Below are 9,204 nucleotides of genomic sequence, written 5' to 3'. Positions count from 1 at the left end.
GTTCCAGGTGAACTGGAGAGACCTCCAGGAACTGATGCAGAGCAAAAGGAGCAGAGCCAGAAGAACATTGTACACAGAGACTGATATACTATGGTAAAATCGAATGTAATGGGCTTCTGTACCAGCAGCAATACAATGACCCAGGACAATTTTGAGGGATTTATGGTAAAGAATGCTACCCACATTCAGAGGAAGGACTGCAGGAGAAGAAACATATAAGAAAAGCAACTGCTTGAACTCATTGGTCAGGGTAGACATGATTGAGGATGTGGACTCGAAACTACCACACCAATGCAACTACCAACAATTTGGAAATAGGTCTTGATCAAGGACACATGACAAAACCAGAGGAAATGTGCATCGGCCATGGGTGGGGGGAGTGCGGGGGGTGAAGGGGAAAGTAGGAGCATGAATCATGTAACCATGTTAAAAATGAATATTAATAAATGTTTAAATTAAAAAAATAAAATCTGCATGAATATTTTCATACATACACAGCTTTTTATCACCTCAATGATTCCCATAAGGTCAAATAAGTAATGGGTATATCATGAACATAGATAGCTTTTTAGCTCTTCATGTATATTGCAGGTATCTATTCTGTGTTCCTCAGATATCCAAAGTCTCTTTTTTGTTAGCAGCAAGGTTTGAGTTCCTACCCTCAGATTCTAGCACTTGCAGACTCTTTGGTGTCAATTCCTTCTGTCACCAGCTGTGAACCAGTAGGGGTCTCTGGAGTCAAGGCTGCAAGACACAATTACTCCAAGGGTATTCTGTCCATAGATTCCAGCAGTATTTTCAGGGATACAAGAACTGAGGCTCAGAAAATAAGATAAAGTTGCCAATCTTTCCCTTCTCCCACCCAAGGATCTACCTTGTTGATTTCAGTCTGTTTGACTTTGTTCCCACCCCTAGGGCTTGAGGTAGTGGGACTAATTCCAGGGAATTCAGAAACCTTCCTTCCTAGTTTTCTCTGGCTGTTCAGATTCAGAAGAAAAAAGAACAACATAATGGTGAGTAATTCAGTTACTAATATGACTTGTCTCCTTAGTACTTATGTTTGAAGTCATAAGATCCTTTTAAATAATATAGCTAATGAAAATGTCAAATGGTTATTGATCACTGAAGTTTCAAGTAGGAATTTTTGCTCAAGTTAATATAAAGTTATACTAAAATCACCTTTCTTATAAAGGCAGAGTGTAACACATGATACAAAGACAGGATATGAAGAACGTGAAGAATAAAATTTTAAAAAACCAGAGTAATCAGTATGCATTAGCACTAATTGAAATTTAAGATTATTTAGGTATGGACAAGAATAAAGTTTCTTTTGTACTATCGAAGTGTTGTTTCTTTTTAAGGAGTTAGCTACTAACATTTTTAAAAAAATGTAAAGAAGATGGTGATGTCAGATGGTATTAGAAATATTTTATGGGAAGGAAGAAAACCTAGGTTATATTTCACTGACCAATTATGTCACCATGGGTAAGTCTCTTCACCTTTGAGGGCCTAAGTTGATTTTTATCTACAAATTCAATCTATAAATTTAAATCTATAAATTTTAAATTTATAAATTAAAATTCCATTCAATTCAATAAAAATTTAGTATTAACTGACTTATGAAGGAGACAATGATAAAAATGGTAGATTGACAAGGAATTAACACATTGCTGACCTTTTGTATCAATCTATTCCAGTGAAAATATGACTCTTCCAGCTTTTTAAATACTATGGTCTTTATGGTCTATAGAAAAACTTAATATACTTGAACAGAGTTTTCAAGAACTCTGGAAGGAACAATTATATACAAACAATAAATATGCTAATTATGAAACAGTCTTATCTTTTCATTAAAGAACTTCCCATTGGACCTTTACTTGGCAAAACTTTGTTAGTCTAATTTGAGCTGCAAACTGTAATTGAAAGTAATAAAACTACATTTCTTAAAAAGACAATTATAGGCTGATTTGAGAAAACCATACTTGCAAAAAGCCCAATTCACTAAATGGATAAATTTAAGGATTATTCACATTGTAGAAGTCCAAAACTTTCTTTAGAGAATAATTTGCTTTCACTTTTCCAGTAGCAACTACAACTGACTTTTTCTGACTCTTTCCATAGCTTTGGATTTGAGACTTTGATTTCGCCTATTTCAAGTCTTTTGAATTTTAAACGAATGCAATATGAGATTAGGATCACAGAATGCTGGAAATAAAAGAATAATCTCATATAGGTTAGCCCTTTCATATTTTTTCAGAACAGAGACCAGGATTATAGAGAGGCAATATAAACAGTCCAAAGTCATAAAACTATTTAAAGGCAAGGCTGGAACTAGAAGCTCGGTTTCTTCATTCACAATCTAGAGTCCTTTCTCCTTCTTTATTTTTTTTTTTACACATTTATCTTCCATCTTAGAATCACTACTGTGTATTGGTTTTAAGGCAGAAGAGCAGTAAGGATGAGGTAATGACTTGCCCAGGGTCACACAATTAGAAAGTGCCTAAGGCCAGATTTGAACATAGTCTCTATGTCCTGTCTATAGGCCTGACTCTCTCAGTCCACTGAATCACCCAGCTGCTCCCTGTCCTTTATTTTAAAATATATTTTTATTTATTTTGTTAACTATTTCCCAATTACATTTAAAATTTTTAAGCATTCATTTTTTTAACATTTTGAGTTCCAAACAATCTCCCTCCCAACCTTTCCACACTACTTGAGAAGGTAATCATTATGATACTGATTATATTTGTGAAGTCATGCAAAACATATTTCCATTTAAGCCATGCTGCAAAGAAATAAAGTTTTAAAAATACTTCAATCTGTACTCAAAGTCCATAAGTTCCCTTTGGAAATCCATTGATATACTTTTCATCCTTAAAAAAATCTCCAGAATCCTTTGGAGTTGTCTTGGAATTGCCTTGATAAGAATAGCTAATCTTTCATAGTTAACCATCATTAGACTATGAGTATTACTTTGTACAGTGTTCTCCTATTCTGCTCATTTCATTTTTAACGGTTTATATAAGACATTAGATTTTTCTAAAACTATATAGGTCATTTCTTATAGCACAATCACATTCTATTACAGTCATATGCCATAATTTCTTAGCCATACTTCAACTGATAGACATTTCATCAATTTCCAATTCTTGGCCACCACAAAAATAGGTATATATATATATATATCAATGGGGGTCAAGTGACTTGCCCAGAGTCACACAGCTGGGAAGTGTCTGAGGCCAGATTTGAACCTAGGACCTCCAGTCTCCAAATATTTTTTTTAGAAATAGGTCCTTATTCTTTTTCTTTGATCTCTTTGGGATACAGACTTGGTAAGGATATTGGCGGCTCAAAGGATACATATAGTTTTACAGCCTTTTTGGGCATAGTTCTAATTTGTTCTCCAGAATGGTTGAACTGGTTCACAAATACAAAAAATGCATTGATGTTTCCATTTTTCCACATCCCTGCCAGCATTTTTCATTTTCATTTTCGGTCACATTAGTCAATCCAAAAATGTGAGATGTTATCTTAAAATTGTTTTAATGTGAATTTTCCTAACTAGTAGTGATTTAGAACATTTTTTCATATGATTAATGATTTTATTTCTTCTGAAAACTACCTGTTTATAACTTTTGATCATTTATCATTTGGGGCTTGGTTCCCCTTTTTATATACTCTTTATAAATTTGGCTCAGTTCCCTATCTATTTGATAAATCAAACCTTTATCAAAGAAACTTGTATTTTTTCCCACTTTCCTGTTTTCCTTCTAATAATGTCTGCACTAGTTTTGCTTTGCAAAAGCTTTTAAATTTCATGTCATCAGAATTATCTATTTTAACTCCTTTGAGTTGAGTCTGGTTTATCTTTTGTTTGGCCATAAATGCTTTCCTTATCCATAGATTTACATATTTTTCCATGAGTCCCTGGTTTACTTCTGATATCACCCTTGACATCTAAATTATTTACCAATTTGATCTTATCTTGGAATGTGTTGTGAAATTTTTGTCTTTGCATAGTTTCTTCCAATTTGTTTTCCAATTTTCTCAGCAATTTTTGTCAAATAGTGAGTTGTTATCTCTAAAGCTTTGATCTTTTGGTTTACCCAGCTCTAGTATTAATATCATCATTTATTACTATTTATTTTGTACCTAATATATTCCATCAATCCACTAATCCAGAGGTCAGCAAAGTATGGCTCTCGAGCCATATCTGGCTCTTTTGAGGGCCTGATATGGCTCTTTCTGCAGGAGCCATAAAGTCAATTTTTTTTAGGCGCTGTTACAGGAGTGCACACTGTGAGCACTGTACAGCTCTCATGAAATTACATTTTAAAAAATGTGGTGTTTATGGCTCTCACGGACAAAATGGTTGCCGATCCCTGCACTAATCTATTACTTTGCCAGTCTCTTATTATTTTCATGAGTACTAGTGCATAATTCAGTTTGACATTTGGTATTGTTAGGTCTCCTTCTTAATTATTTTTTATTGATTCTTTTGATATTCTTGACCCTTTGTTTTGTCATATGAATTTTGGTATTATTTTGACTACTTCTATAAGATCATTATTTTGTGGCTTGATTGGTATGATTAAGTAAACTCATTTAGGCAGAACTGTCATTTAAAAAAAAATTGGCTCATCCTTCCAATGAGAAATTAATGTTTCAAATAGCTAGGTGGTAGTGTATTGAGAACCAGGTCCAGATACAGGAGGCCCTGGGTTCAAATTTGGCCACAGACATTTCCTAGATATCTGATGTTGGGTAAGTCACTTAATCCCTATTGCCTAGCTGTTTTTGCTCCTCTGTCTTAGAACTAGTACATAGTTTAGATTCCAAGATGGAAAGAAATAGTTTAAAAAAGAAATTAATATTTTTTCAATACTTTAAAATTGTATTTATTTTTAAAAGCATTATGTAATTCTTTTTATATAGTTTCTAGGTTTGTTTGGCAGATTCCCAAGTACTTATATCTTGTACATTTTTTTCATATACCTACATATGATTTTAATTTCTTCATCAAAAAGCTATCCATATCTTTTGCTAATTTGTCAATTGTGGGATGACTCTTATTCTTATATATTTGACATGCGCTATATATTTTAGATATGAGACATCTAAGTAAGAAACCATCTATGAACTTTCCCCCAGTTTTCTGCTTTCCATCTAATCTTGGTTACATTAATTTTATTTGTATAGAAACTTTTTAAATTAATATAATAAAATTATCCATTTTATATCTCATAATGCTCCTCATTTCTTATTTACTCTTAAATTGTTTTCCTATTCATAAATTTAATAGGTAATATATTCCCTGTTTTATTTGCTTATGATGTCTCTTTTTATGTCTAGGTCATGTGTTCATTTTGATTATATCTTAGTAAATGGTGTAAGACTTTGTTCTATACCTACTTTCTGCTTACTACTTTTCAATTATCCCAACAATTTTACCAAATTGTGAGTTTTTAATCCCCACAACTTGGATATATGGTAATCCAAGATTTCTGCCTCATCTGTCATGGCTGCCTCCATGCACAGGTTGTGTGAGCATTCTGACTCTTTCCCTCCCCCCAACTTAAGTGTCTCCCTGGTGCCTTACTTAGAATTTTTTTTTAAACCCTTGTACTTTCAGTGTATTGTCTCATAGGTGGAAGAGTGGTAAGGGTGGGCAATGGGGGTCAAGTGACTTGCCCTGAGTCACACAGCTGGGAAGTGGCTGAGGCCGGGTTTGAACCTAGGACCTCCTGTCTCTAGGCCCGACTCTCACTCCACTGAGCTACCCAGCTGCCCCCTCTTGCTTAGAATTTTGAAGGACTGGTCTGATTGAGAAAAACACCTTCCCTTGAAAGTCTGTTAGAAATTGATTTTTTTTTTTACTTCCATAGCTAGAAGCTTAGGAGAGACCCCTTTTAGAATTTCAGGATGAGAATTTGTTTTGATATTTTGCCCTTCTACTATGCCAGGGTGTCTCTACTCTAACTTTGGGCATTTTTTGTTGATAATCTGTGTCCCAAGTGAGCTTAGCTTGTTCTCCGAGTGCCTCATAATTCTCGGTTTTGCTAGTGGGGTTCTGTTTAAGAAAGCCTCATTTGAAAGCAGTTTGAGTTTAAACTTTTCTGCTTGGATTTTTGGTTTGAAATCACAAGACTTGGGGTCAAGAGTGGATATTATGTTGCCAATATTGATTAGGGAGGTTGGCAAGTCTGTTGTTTTTGATAGAGGTTGTCTTTGACTATATTGTACATTAAGCAGGGTTGAGGGTGAAACTGTTTCACTTTCCTCTCTGGTAGAATGCTGTTCTCTGGGCTAGGAGACATATGGCTTTTCTCTTTTGCCAATCTGTTCCCTTTTGTGTTTCCCTTTATTCAGAATAGTCTCTGGATTTCTATCTGAAATAAAGTCTTTTCCCAACACAGGCATTCCTATTTGGCTGGTTAGTATTAGGCTTTTTCTGCCCCTGACCAAACACATGCCTTTATGTCTCACATCTCCATTTTGTACTGGAGCATGTGCTGACTCGGTGTTCCCCATAAGAGTGTGCTCATCCCCAAAGATTTCTCTTCCATTGAGCTATCTCTTTGTACATTTGTAGCTCCTCAGTAGTGCTTTTGCTGTTTTTATCTTCCAATAATGTATATTGATTATCATTATTGGTATTGACTAACCACAAGACTGTAGCCTCATCTTCTATTTTCCCTCTATTCTCATTGAGCTCATTGCTCTCTTTTCTCAAACTATTTATCTTTAAACTAGATAAATTAGTTTCCTGGCTTCACGAGTGTGTTCTTGGTCTCCGTCCTAATTTGATGTAGCTTTCCATCTCCCCACATGAAGGTGTTTTTGAGTTGAGTTTTGCACTCACAGTTACAACATTTGTGTTCACTGTCTTCTTGTTTTTGTTGTGATTTGTTTCCCTATTTGCTATTGTAAAATGTTCTCCTAAACTCTTTGCTTGCCCTGTCATTAGAGAAATCAATTTGTTTCTTGAACTTGCATTGACAGATCAAGTGACCCTGTTTGTGGCAAAGGAAGCATCTTGGTACCTTGTTATATGATTTTTTTGGGCTTGAATAAGATTCTATTTGCTTGTATGTTTGATTCCTTGTAGCCTGTAATGCTAAAAATTTTTTTATCTCTTCCCTCTCTTTGTTTTTTTCATCTCCTTTAGCTGCCTCTTTAGCTCAGTTATTGTCCTATCTTTCACTGACTCTGCCTCAGATTTTTCTCCTTCTCAATACTTCTAGGTCTTGTGCAGTGAAGGCTTTATATTTCTTCATCTTTACCAGTTCCCCATTAGGTTTAAAATGTAATTGGTCAATGATTGGGTACAGAGACACCGTGGTAGGACCTACTGCTCCTGCCTCAGTTTGGATATTGGCCTCTTTATCTGTATCAGTTTGGGAAGAGCTTTCAGTTGCCAGAGATTTGTTTATGTCAGTGGTTATTGGTTTGTATGCCTTTTCTATCACTTCCAATTGCAGTATGGTATGAGCATCTTAAGTTTTCCCCTGTCTTATCTTTTTGTTAATCTCATCCATTAGCCTCAACTGTTCCTTCATTACTTGTAACAGGTCTTTGTGTGTTTCTTAGTTCCTAATAATAGCTGTAATACTTTTTTTTAATTTATTTTAAACCCTTACCTTCCGTCCTAGGGTCAACAAAGTGTATTGGCTCCAAGGCAGAAGAGTGGTAAGGGTAGGCAATGCACACAGCTAGGAAGTGTCTGAGGCCAGATTTGAACCTGGGACCTCCCATCTCTAGGCCTGTCTTTCAATTCACTCAGCTACCCAGCTGCCCCCTATATTACTTTCTTGAGCCCTCACATCCCTTGAATAGTTGTTATCATCATGGCTAAGATTGCTGGTAAGTATGAGATAACATCAGCCATAGTGAATGCCAGATACATGTAGGCATCATATATGGTCAGAAGCTTTATGCAGTATTCCGGTATAACACAGAACCATAGCCTAAATATGCCCCGAGTAATAGAATAAAGAAACAGGGATAAGGTTGATACAATGAAGGTTGCCCTGGCAAATCCCATAGTTTCTATGCCCCATTTAGGTTTCTGTCCCTTATGGTTTTGCCAAAAACAGTTATAAAAGGAGGATAGATATTAATATGAGGCCTTAGAAGATTGTGGATTGGATTTGATGGGAGAGAGAACACACTCTCACCCACGGCCTCTGTGTAGGTGCTACTGGCCCAAAGGCTATGCCTCTCCTCTCCTGACAGGCTTCCTAAACTGAGCCTGTCAGCTATCCTCTTATAACAGTTGCCCAGACAGGGAACCACTGAGAAGTTGTATGCGTATGTGTAATTAATTTCTCTATTTCCTCAACCTGGGGTTGGAATGATTATTGATAAGAGCTATTGGTGCACTGTTTGAATAATGGTATGGATCTGACTGTGTGATTGACTTCCCTTCCCGAGGGCTTAGTTATATTGACCACTCAGGAAAGGTAATTTGTAATAAAACACTATATTTAATTCTAATTAATGGGGTTAGGAACAAGGGAAAGGATGGAGGATTTGGGAACCTTATTGCTAATAGTCTAAGCTAATGATCAGGCTGTGGAGATTGCTAGATCAGGTAGAGACTGGAGGATCTTCACCCTCTCTCTAACTCTGGCCTGATTTGGCCAGAGCCAAGCCAAAGATTAGGGAAGGCTATTGATGATCTTTGAATGAGAGTATCACTGTTCTCTCTCAGCTCTATTGACAATGATGGTAATTATTCTCTAGCTCTCTCAGCAAAGCTAATTGGGTTGCAGTTATAGGCCTACCCTCCCTCTTGCTTCCTTCCACCTCCCAAGTTCTGCTCCAGATTGAACCAATTTGTGCTATGCCTGGTGGGTATTTATAGGGTCCACAACAACTGATTTTTGCCCTGGGTGACGGCACCTGTACATTCCAAGGTCTTCAACTGCGGGTCTTGTCACTCAAAGGTGTTATCCATCTTGTCCCAGAAATTCAATATAACACATGTCTGTTTTTTTTAACATTTATTAATATTCATTTTTAACATGGTTACATGATTCATGCTCCACCTTTCCCCTTCAACCACCCCCCCCGCACCCCACCCCTCACCCTTGGCCGATGCCCGTTTCCACTAGTTTTGTCATGTGTCCTTGAACAAGACCAATTTCCAAATTGTTGGTAGTTGCATTGGTGTGGTAGTTTCGAGTCTACACCCTCAGTCAT

The sequence above is a fragment of the Gracilinanus agilis genome, chromosome 1 (genome assembly GCF_016433145.1).
Source record: "Gracilinanus agilis isolate LMUSP501 chromosome 1, AgileGrace, whole genome shotgun sequence".
Classification (NCBI taxonomy): domain Eukaryota; kingdom Metazoa; phylum Chordata; class Mammalia; order Didelphimorphia; family Didelphidae; genus Gracilinanus; species Gracilinanus agilis.
The sequence above is the reverse complement of the archived record's forward strand: the minus strand, read 5'-3'. Positions refer to the sequence as shown.